Source organism: Sorex fumeus, unplaced genomic scaffold (genome assembly GCF_029834395.1).
Source record: "Sorex fumeus unplaced genomic scaffold, SorFum_2.1 ptg000044l, whole genome shotgun sequence".
Lineage (NCBI taxonomy): Eukaryota > Metazoa > Chordata > Mammalia > Eulipotyphla > Soricidae > Sorex > Sorex fumeus.
In genome coordinates, this window is record NW_026606101.1 from 3,029,952 (window position 1) to 3,042,361 (window position 12,410).

Sequence of the window (12,410 nt, forward strand, 5' to 3'; positions counted from 1 at the left end):
GAGCAAGCGACCCAGCAGAGCCTGCCGCGGGACTGGCCCCAGCTTGGAGCCGGCCTCCCAGAGCGGAGGGCGCGGGTGGGGCGGTGCGCTGGGAGGTGCCACCCTGCCACCCTCGTCCTGGGACGGAGGCCTGCCGAGCTCAGGCCAGGGCGGCCCAAGAGTTGCCCATATAGCAAAGGGAGTGGAGAGCTGGAACCAGACGGTTAAGGGAGCGCCCGTGCAAACACCTAAGCGTGAATTCAAGCCTCCATCCCGCAGCGCCCCCCACCCTAAAGCCGACCCTCCCCAATACCTGGACCAGAGCCGCACCTCCCTGCTGGATTCCTGCTTCCTCTCCAGCCTCAGGTTCAACGACCTCGTTTGTAGTGACTGCTGAGACTGGAGTGATGTCCTAGAATGCAAATTTGACCTGGTCTCTCCAGAATTTAAAACCTCCTCCTCATCCTCAGGGTACAATTCATTCTAATCTGGTTTGCAGCATTCAACCAGATCACCACCCAGCACTCCCCTAAGTTCCTGGAACTTTTCCTGCTCCTCCTACCTAATTCCTATTTATCCTTGGGACTCTAAGGATTTGTGAGTCTCCCTGTGGGCATGCAAAGGTCCTAAAGACCCTCAATTCCACCCCAGTATCGACAGGGCCCAGAATTTAACTGTTGTTTTGAATTCAGTTTACCAGTCCCCTCAACAAACTCCTGGAGGTTAAATACAGATATCCTATTTTATTTATTTTATTTGATGCCCACACTTGGCAGGACTACTCCTAGTCTGGTGCTCAGAGTCACTTATGGCAATGCTCAGGGGACCATATGGAGTGCCAGGCACTGATCCCACGCCCTCAGCTTGTTTAACAACTTCTCCCGTCTGGATTGAATTTTCCATTTTATTTGCCATTTACCTGCTAAGGAAGGGATCCAGGGTTTTGTTTGGTTGGTTGGTTGGTTTGGGTTACTGTGAGGGGGCACACCTGGCAATGTCCTGCCACGCCGTCAACGGTGTCGCCCGCGTAGCAACCTGCTAAGGTGGCCCGGGCCTGGCCCAGGTCCCGCGGGAAAGGGAGGTTCGCGACCTTCGGGTCTATGCCTCCGGCGCCCCCTTTTTCTTATCCTGCTTTGTGTGCTTCTGTGGCACTTTGGTATGTGGCTCTTCTGCATCCCGGATGGAGTTTATAATGGTTGCCTGCCAATTTTACTTATAAGTTAGGTATTTAGAATTAATAAGTAGAAGCTTTGTAGTTATAGTTTGCTTTTAATCATTGTGAAATCTGTAGGAAACTAAGGAGATGTTAGGTTTGACAAAGGTCAGGAGTCATAAGTGAAACCAAACAATAACAGGAGCCAGAAAAACCGCCAAATATTGTGGCTGAAACAATTAGATCCTTAGCATACAGTACAGCCCTTAATTTCAAGCAAGGGTGCCTAACATAAAAGAAAACAATAAGTTACCGTCTGAGAGAATGAGGGACATTGTGAAACCTCTATCCCCCCATACAAAAACTGGTCTAAGTACATACATCCTGGAGTTTATTAACAGAAAAACAAAGTGTTGCAAACCAATATATGGGAAGGTCCGAGACCCTTCCTGGATTGTGATGTGTGGTTAAGACCCTGTCAGATGAAAACATAAGTTGCTGAAGAAAAACAATGATAAAGAACTCTGTAGAAAGGGGAACCATGGTTAGACATTAAATCCTGTGTAATCACTGTAAAGAATTCATAGGTAAATGTTTTGTCCTAATTTGAAGCAGGAAGTGTATTAAGAAAGTGTTTTTGTCCCTCGATATTTTTTGGAATATGTCACCAATAAGTGACCACGATATGATGTAATGTTCGATTGTATTCTGGCCCTTTGTTCTATGATTTTGCCTTGACTGTATAAAAAAGGAACTCTGTGCTCAGTAAAATCGCAGCAGCACTCAACCTCTCTTGTGTTGGTGTCTGTCTGTCATCGCCGAATCTCCTGCTTTCCTGTAAACCTTCTCCCACGTCCCTCAGCCTGGTGGTTCCCGACCGAGCCAGTCTGCGGCAATGTCCAAGGGTTACCTGTGGCCCTGCACTCAAGAATTGCTCCTGGCAGGCTTGGGGGACCATAGGGGATGCCATGGATCGAACCCAGGTCAACCGCATGCAAGGCAAACGCCCTACCCACAGTACAATCTCTCCAGCCTCAGGATCCAGGATTTAATCCCCAGCGAAGTAAGGTTCCGTGATCTCTGTGTGATCTCTGAGCACCCTAGTATGGCACCCCCCCCCACACACACACCAGCATCAATCACATAAACTAATATAAACCAGAAAGATAGCACAGAAGTTAAGTCACTTACCTTGCACATGCCCGACCCAAGTTAAATCCATGGCACTTCAAACGGTCCCCTGAGCACCACTGGCTGTGGCCTACAAACAAAACCAATAAATAAGCTGCTTCGTACTAAGCATCTACCCCAAGGGGTATCCAACCCCCCCCCAGGGGAAATGCCTGGAGGAAAGGAAGTGATGGGAGCAACCGGAGAGGGGGGAACTCAGTCTCTTGAGACATACTTGCATCTTACATCTCACTTCCAGAAACCAGGCCAGCCCGCCTGCTGATATAGACTTTACCGCAGCAGAGAATACTGATACCTTCTTTGGTTGTTTGGTTTGGGGGCCTCACTGGAAGTGTTGTAGTTTTGGGGGCGGAGGAGGAGGAAGGTCGCTCCCTGTACGGTTCTAGGGGACTGTGTGGCATAGGGAATTGAAGCTGGGGCTTCTGTAACTAAGACATTCCCTCCAGCTCCTGAACCCTTCAGGGCTGACACTTTAAGCACTGATATCTTTGAATGCTAGAAGCTTCCACATCAGTTAATTCGGGGCTCCTCCCACCCACTTTCCTAAGAAAGTCTTTCATGTGGGCATACCCTTCTCATTGCTAGAACCTCATGTTTCAGAACACAAACTACGGAGTCATACCCCCGGGTGAGTTCCCAGCTCCATCATTCACAACTTAGGCAAATTACTGACCTCCTCTACGCCCTAGTTCTTTATTTGTACAAATTCGAAGTACCCACCATTTAGCGTGCTTTTTGTTTTGTTTTGTTTGGGGGCCACACCCGGTGATGGTGATGCTCAGGGATTACGCTTGGGTGGAAACCTGGGTCTGTCACGTGCAAGAAAAGTTCCTGTCCTATGGGACCTTGGCCCCCAAACTTAGAAAGCTTGTTCACTACATACCAGCCTCTTCCGCAGGCTGCAAAAACCTGAACTTTTTTTTCCCCTCATTTACTGAACCACACTGCCACGCCGTCAACGGTGTCGCCCGCGTAGCAACCTGCTAAGGTGGCCCGGGCCTGGCCCAGGTCCCGCGGGAAAGGGAGGTTCGCGACCTTCGGGTCTATGCCTCCGGCGCCCCCTTTTTCTTATCCTGCTTTGTGTGCTTCTGTGGCACTTTGGTATGTGGCTCTTCTGCATCCCGGATGGAGTTTATAATGGTTGCCTGCCAATTTTACTTATAAGTTAGGTATTTAGAATTAATAAGTAGAAGCTTTGTAGTTATAGTTTGCTTTTAATCATTGTGAAATCTGTAGGAAACTAAGGAGATGTTAGGTTTGACAAAGGTCAGGAGTCATAAGTGAAACCAAACAATAACAGGAGCCAGAAAAACCGCCAAATATTGTGGCTGAAACAATTAGATCCTTAGCATACAGTACAGCCCTTAATTTCAAGCAAGGGTGCCTAACATAAAAGAAAACAATAAGTTACCGTCTGAGAGAATGAGGGACATTGTGAAACCTCTATCCCCCCATACAAAAACTGGTCTAAGTACATACATCCTGGAGTTTATTAACAGAAAAACAAAGTGTTGCAAACCAATATATGGGAAGGTCCGAGACCCTTCCTGGATTGTGATGTGTGGTTAAGACCCTGTCAGATGAAAACATAAGTTGCTGAAGAAAAACAATGATAAAGAACTCTGTAGAAAGGGGAACCATGGTTAGACATTAAATCCTGTGTAATCACTGTAAAGAATTCATAGGTAAATGTTTTGTCCTAATTTGAAGCAGGAAGTGTATTAAGAAAGTGTTTTTGTCCCTCGATATTTTTTGGAATATGTCACCAATAAGTGACCACGATATGATGTAATGTTCGATTGTATTCTGGCCCTTTGTTCTATGATTTTGCCTTGACTGTATAAAAAAGGAACTCTGTGCTCAGTAAAATCGCAGCAGCACTCAACCTCACTTGTGTTGGTGTCTGTCTGTCATCGCCGAATCTCCTGCTTTCCTGTAAACCTTCTCCCACGTCCCTCAGCCTGGTGGTTCCCGACCGAGCCAGTCTGCGGCAGGTGGCGCCCAACGCGTGGCGAGAAGGACAGGTAATCTTCTCTTTCTTTTCTTTTCTTTCCAAAGCAGGGATCGGCTCCTGTCAGGATTCCGCGGATCCGCCGGTAAAGGCTCACCGGTTAAGTGCAGGTAATCATGGGTTTGCAAATGTCAAAGGAGGACAAGCTCTTTGCAGCTGTAATCGGGCGCATGCTATCTGAGAAGGGATTGAAAGTGACTAGTTCAGCTCTATCAGAGTTCTTGAATTTAGTAAAGAAACTTTGCCCTTGGTTTCCAGAAGACGGCAGTCTTACTCTAACTGAATGGAGGAAAGTGGGCAAAGCATTGCATAAATACGGTAAAGAAGAAGGGGAGGATAAGCTACCCCTATGCACTTATGCATTATGGTTGCAAATAAAGGAGTTATTAGCACAGACATCTGACCTAGAGGGCTTGGAGGAAGAAACTGCCTCCACGGCCTATGCCTCTGTGGCAGTGGAAAACCCCTCTGAGGGATCAGAGCAGGTGCCCAGAGCCTTGCGGATTGTAGGGCATTTTTGAATCAGATGTAGAGGATGCTGTGAAAGATTCAGAGGCCTTCTTATGAGAGAAAAGCCTCTCGGGCCTCCTCTCCCATGAAGAAGCCCATATCCCAGTGCCCCTTGGTTACTATCCCCATGCCTGTTTCCGAGGCTAATGTTCCTCATTTATACCCAGTTCTTAAGGACAATCCCACAGATCCACCCTTTGCTCCCCACCATGACTTCCCTTCTGTCCTATCCCCAGAGATGAGGCAGACCTCCAGCAGGAGGCTGCCCAATATCTAGAGTGCAAATGGCCCCCACACCTCCCTACCTTTTCTTCCTGACCTCCCCCTTACAACCCTAAAATGTATTTGCAAGAGAAAATTGACCTCTCTTTGGCTGCAGAATTCCAGAGTTATGCACTGCTAATTAGTAACTTGATCTGGAAAACCTGGCGCCAGGAGAAGACTTGGAAGAACTGAAACCTCAAAAGTGAAAATCACGTACACGCCCTTTGGGCAAATTCAGAAATCTCTGTGTGACTGGTGAGTGTGGTGCGCACCTGTGTAAATGGAGGACCGGTCCGAGCGAGTGTAGGAGTGTGATCTGTGCGTGTGTTCCTAGTGTGTGTATTTTCTTAATATCTTTCTCCTAGTTCTGTTAATTAAGATTGTTTAACATGGGTCAGAATCGAACGACCCCCAAAGCTTTAATTCTTAATCACTTCTCTGAGATCCACAGGAAAGTTCAGGATCTGGGCTTGAGGGTCAAGAAAGTTTGGCATTTATTGTTCATCAGAATGACCTTCTTTTGATGTGGATTGGCCCCCACAAGATTCCTTCTCAACAAACCATGTGGCTCCAGTAAAAGAGGTAATCTGTAGAAAATCTGCTGTGAAGGTATACTCCCCTGGAAATCTCTAGGGGGCATGGGGAAGGAATGTGATAACCTCTGTGTGAATGGTCTCTGCAAAAGAGGCACCCCTTCTTTGCCTGTTTTGTGTCACCCTCCACTAGGAGGAAGCCCACTAGTGAGAAAGACTCTGGGAAACTAAGGCAGGCCAATTTCCAGGCATAAGATCCTTTTTCCCACCCAGGTCTAACTAGAAGATAGAGGTCAATTGAAATGTTAATGAAGACAGTTCAAAAAAAAAGGGGGGGGGGTAAAAGGCCAAAGTAAAGGCCAATTTACAAGGGCTTAGAATCCCCTTGGAGAGGCCAAAGTGACAGACCTGGAAAAAAAGTTTTGCCAAGGAACCATCCTTTTTTTTTTTTTTATAGATTATTGCTTGCAATTAGAAAAACATCCTAGGAGCCTCCAACTAGGTAGTTTAGATAAAGAGTATCTTGTTGACCTCTGTAACACCTTGTTGCCTGAGTATAGTGGGGAAAGATAGCCAGTAAATGGCAGTTTGCATTACCAGATTATTTTAGAGTCAGATCTTTGCAGGTAAACTAAAGAAATAGGAGTATCAAAGCAGAGGAGGCAGGAAAATGCAACATCTTATGATTAACTGTTTGACATCAGAAACAAAGAAGTGTGTCACTAAGGAGCCAATCCCCATGTCTGATAAGAATCTCCCTGCCTCAGAATTAGCCTTGGCTAAAAAACGGTAACATCTTTGTCATAGTTTATTTTGCCGGCTTATATCAACAAAAGCGCTTTCCTGACCCATTTTTTACAAGCAGGAGACTGGCTGGTCAGGCTGGGAAATGGGGAGCAGTGTTTCTCCGCCCTGGGGACTGTCCCTTCCTTTCTCAGACCATCAGTTTTTCCCTGTCATTTTTGAAGGGTCAGATTGATCAATCAATTGCAGATGTGTGCACATGTATGTTTGGTGTTTTAGTCAGTTCATTGTCTGTCTGTCTGTCTGTTTTGTCTGTCTGTCTGTCTATCTGTCTCTGTGAAACACTCGAGTGTTGGAACCAGGCTGAAATCAGAAGTAGAAATTTTAGAGAAGTTAGTGATATGCAACCCAGTGATTTAAGAAATGCAGTTGTTTTTGGAACCTGTTAGACAAGGGTTAATCCTTATCAGAAGGTTGAGCCTATAGAGAAAGCAGAATTCTCAATCTAAATTTCTTGGTAGAATAACATTAATGATTATGTGATTAACAGTTGAAATCCTTTTGATCTTAAGAATCTTGTAGTATCTAGAAGAGCTATGGAACTAGAGCCTGAAGCTAAAGTGAAATAAGAGTTCAGAGAAAGCAAGACCTTATCTTACAAGCCTCAGCTAACTTTAATGAAAAACTAGGCCGCTTTTACAAACTACATAGGTACAAAAGACATTAAGTTTCCTTATTTTCCTAAACAGTGGCAATTTATAGGATAACAATTGGATTTGTCCATTCTCCCTTGACACAAGGAGCTAAGGTTTATCAGGCTACACCCATCACAGTGCTCCTGAGTTACTTCCATTCCTTTGTTTTTCGTAATCACTTCTATATCTATATGCTCTCCTCCCCAACCAGCTAATCAGCTTTCCCCCTAGTCAGAATCTGTTAATTTGTAAGATCAGATCCTTCTAGGACACTGAACTTGTGTTGTAAATTGCGAGTCATCTGCTAAGTGAGAATCTGTCCTAGAAGAATGTTCTGACTAGTTTGGATGAGGCTAAACATTTTTTCCTTTCAAACAGCCTTAAGTAATAATCTCAGTATACTCCAAGAGGCAGCTTCCCTTATCTCACAGAAACCTTGCTGTTAGAGGCAGCTTCTCTTATCTCACAGAGCAGATCTCAGGTGCTAGCCAGGCCTGATCTTTGGGGTGTAGATGCCAGACTCCAAGCGATGTTGCCTCACCCCACCGATTCCGCCGTGAGCCTGTCTCCGCCTTCACCATCACCACCCTGTTCATCCTTGGCCTTGTGGGCGCCGGCACAGGCATCGCTGCCCTGGCTTCTCAGCACTCTGGTCTAGCCACACTTCGTGCTGCCGTGGATGCCGATTTAGAGTGCCTTGAACAATCCATCTCTCACCTCGAGGATTCTCTGACATCTCTTTCGGAAGTTGCTCTTCAAAACCGCAGAGGACTGGACTTGCATTTTATGAAAGAGGGGGGATTGTGTGCTGCCTTGGGGGAAGAATGTTGCTTTTATGTTAACCACAGTGTAGTGATTAAAAACTCCATGCGAGAATTAAGGGAAGGTTTAGAGCGAGTCTTCTAGCTCTGGGTGGGCTCTGCATTTTTAACTGAATTACCGCTTTTGTTAGACAGCAAATACACTTTGACCTTTTTGCTTAATTGTTGCTTCTAATATGGTGTTATAAGACCGCCCTGGACAGTGGTCAAAAACTACTATCCTGGCTGTGAGAAGTTGTGTTTCTTATCCTTATGCTGTGTTATTAGGGTCTTCAAAAAATTTAGCTATAACTTCCTTTGGTAACAATTCCTATCATGTGTCTTGCATTAATTGCATCTTAACTAATTGTGTCTCTCCGGAACAAAGGAATAATGCAACAGTCTTGTTATTGGTACGGAGGCCATCTTTTGTGATGTTACCAGTACATTTACCCAATATGACTTGGTATGATAATTCAGCTATGCAAGTTCTTGAAGAGTTAACAGCTTTAATTCGACCAAAAAGGTTTATTGCTGCATTGATTTTAGGAATCACAGCATTAATATCTATCATTACCACATTTGCAGTAGCCACAACAGCATTGGTCCAAGAAATTCATACAGCCCATTTTGTGAATAACCTAAACAAAAATGTTACGTTTGCTTTATCTGAACAAGTTATTATTGATAAGAAATTAGAAGCAAAATTAAATGTATTGGAAGAAGTAGTGTTAGCCCTTGGTCAGGACGTTAATAATTTAAAAAGAGTAATGGAAACCCGTTGTCACGAACAATTTAAAGCTATTTGTGTTACTCCTTTGCCATACAACACCTCTTTAGATGGGAATAAGTTAAACATCATCTCATGGGTGTTTGGCAAGACCAATCCATTACACATGATCTTGAAGGAATGCAAAGAGATATTGCAGCCATGAGTCAAGCGTATGATAAGACAACGGAATTAAGTGACCTGGCTACTAGCCTGACTGCTGGAATCAAAGCATTAAACCCATTAGATTGGATCCAATATGTTCTTATATTTGCCTTATTAGCAGCTGTAATAGGAGTTATTTTGTTCATATTTCCTTGTTGTTTTAGAGGCATGGCACAATCTCTCCAACGGGTTAAAGAAGATCTGTATGCCGAGCGTCTAAAAAATAAAAAGGGAGGAATTGCCACGCCGTCAACGGTGTCGCCCGCGTAGCAACCTGCTAAGGTGGCCCGGGCCTGGCCCAGGTCCCGCGGGAAAGGGAGGTTCGCGACCTTCGGGTCTATGCCTCCGGCGCCCCCTTTTTCTTATCCTGCTTTGTGTGCTTCTGTGGCACTTTGGTATGTGGCTCTTCTGCATCCCGGATGGAGTTTATAATGGTTGCCTGCCAATTTTACTTATAAGTTAGGTATTTAGAATTAATAAGTAGAAGCTTTGTAGTTATAGTTTGCTTTTAATCATTGTGAAATCTGTAGGAAACTAAGGAGATGTTAGGTTTGACAAAGGTCAGGAGTCATAAGTGAAACCAAACAATAACAGGAGCCAGAAAAACCGCCAAATATTGTGGCTGAAACAATTAGATCCTTAGCATACAGTACAGCCCTTAATTTCAAGCAAGGGTGCCTAACATAAAAGAAAACAATAAGTTACCGTCTGAGAGAATGAGGGACATTGTGAAACCTCTATCCCCCCATACAAAAACTGGTCTAAGTACATACATCCTGGAGTTTATTAACAGAAAAACAAAGTGTTGCAAACCAATATATGGGAAGGTCCGAGACCCTTCCTGGATTGTGATGTGTGGTTAAGACCCTGTCAGATGAAAACATAAGTTGCTGAAGAAAAACAATGATAAAGAACTCTGTAGAAAGGGGAACCATGGTTAGACATTAAATCCTGTGTAATCACTGTAAAGAATTCATAGGTAAATGTTTTGTCCTAATTTGAAGCAGGAAGTGTATTAAGAAAGTGTTTTTGTCCCTCGATATTTTTTGGAATATGTCACCAATAAGTGACCACGATATGATGTAATGTTCGATTGTATTCTGGCCCTTTGTTCTATGATTTTGCCTTGACTGTATAAAAAAGGAACTCTGTGCTCAGTAAAATCGCAGCAGCACTCAACCTCACTTGTGTTGGTGTCTGTCTGTCATCGCCGAATCTCCTGCTTTCCTGTAAACCTTCTCCCACGTCCCTCAGCCTGGTGGTTCCCGACCGAGCCAGTCTGCGGCACCACACCTAGCAGTGCTCAGGGCTTACTCCTGGCAGAGCTTGGGAGATCATCTCGGATGCTGGAGATTGAACACAGGTCAACTGTATACGAGGCAAACACCTTACCCACTGTACGATCTCTCCGGTCCCTAAATCTGAACTTTTTTTTTTTGGCTTTTCTTTGGGGGATCACACCCAGTGGTGCTCAGGAATTACTCCTAGTGGTGCTCAGGTGCCAGGGATCAAACCTGGGTGCAAGACAAGTGCTCTACTAGCTGTACTATCACTCCGGCCCCCCAAAACTGAACTCTTCATCCTCAGGGATCACTCCTGGTGGTACTGAGGGGACCAGATGCCGTAACAAGGATCCAACCAGGGTAGTCTGTGAGCAGGGCAAGTGCCTTCTCTTTCTACCCTTTCTGGCATCTAATTTTTTGCACCACAAGGTCCCCCAGTATTGTCAGGAGCGACCCCCCCGCCCCCGGCACAGAGCCCTGGAGAAGGCTGGAGTAGCTTCCCCACACCACCAGACATGGCCCACAAACAAACAAAACAATTCAAATTGTTCCTTAACAGTTACTACTTTATAGGATCCTCATGGGATTAAATGAAGTTAAATTAAAGTGTATGATAAAATCTGACAACAACCCCTGGAGTTCAATAAGTACTTTATTACTTTCAGTTATTACAGTTAGAATTGTAATCTTTTTTGGAGGGGAAAGGGAGTATTGTTATTGTTGGCTTGTTTGTTTTGTTGCTGTTTTGGGACCACACCCAGTTGTTTACTCCTGGCTCAGTCGGTGCTCAGGGATCACTCGCTCAGGGATCACTCAGAGCGGGTGCAGAGGGGACCAAAGCCACCAAGGCAACGTCCTGCCCCACTGTCCTCTTCAGTTGCTCTCACACTGTTCCCTGAGGTCCAGGCAGCTGCTTTACACACAGCACAAGGGACCCCTTTTCAGGAGTGACCAGACATGCAGCTCAGGCAAGGTTGTGCTCGCTCACAGTGAGAGACAGGGGGCGCCAGAGAGCACAGGGACCAGGGACTGCAGTCAAGGATCGGGCCGTCCACAGGGGTCCCGCAGCCTAAGATCCGGGCTGTCCACAGGCAGGGAGACCGCTTGGGTAGTAGGTGGACTCTGAGTCTTCTCCCGCTATCATCACACCAACACCCCTAGGTCAAGTCTATTTACAAAGTGCACAGGGGCCAACATCAGGCTGAACACAGATGACGGGACAAAGGAGGGTCACGTGCCCTTCTGTCTACTTTCTCCCCCCCTTTTTTTTTTAAATGTTTGCTTTTTTGGGTCACATTTGGCGATGCACAGGGGTTACTCCTGGCTCTGCACTCAGTTACTCCTGGCAGTGCTCAGGGGACCCTGTGGGATGCTGGGAATCGAACCTGGGTCAGGCATGTGCAAGGCAAATGCCCTACCCGCTGTGCTATCTCTCCAGCCCCTCCTTCTTCCCCTCTCTGCCCACTGAGCCCTTTCCTTATTGTCTAGGTCCTCCCGCCCTACTTCCTACTTCCTCTGCCCACAATTTTATTGGTCCTTTAGCTCAGATTTGTGTGTCTGGGGTGGGGTGAGGGGTAGGTCACACCCAGGAATGGTCAGGGCTTACTCCTAGTTCAGAGCTCAGAAGTTACTCTTGGCAGTGCTTGGGGACCATATGGGATTCCGGGGATTAAACCTGGGTTGGCCATGTGCAGGGCAAGCGCTCTACACGCTGTACTATCTCTCCAGTCCCCAACTTCAAGCTCTTTACTATGATATGTGGCTCCTGGGAGGTACATACCCTTGAAGGTCCCACTGCCTGTCAATCAGGAGACACGGTGACCGCTAGGAAAGCTTTACTGGAGACTGCAGCAGGTTGGAAGATGGTGTCCTCATAGGCTCAAAATAACCCTTGTGTCTGCGTGGCCCATAAGAAGTGGCTTTTATGGGGCTGGGGAGCTAGTACAACGGTAGGGAATTTGCCTTGCAAGTGGCAATCTGGGGCTTGATCCCCAGCGCCCACAAGTCCCCGAGCAATGCGAGGAGTGATTCCTGAGTGCAGAGCCAGGAGTAAGCCCTGAGCATGGCCAAATGTGGCCCAAAAAACAAAAGCAGGCGGGAAGCACATTCTTTGGAAGGGCAGAAGGATGAGTGCATTTTCTCCACCTGGATGACCTGAGGCACACTTCCCAGGGAAGCGACTGCTAATCAAGATTTTCCTTTTTGGAGTCTGGAGCGATAGTACAGTGGAGAGGGCGTTTGCCTTGCACGGATCTGGTCGACCCAGGTTCAATTCCCAGCATCCCATATGGTCCCCTGAGCACCGCCTGGAGT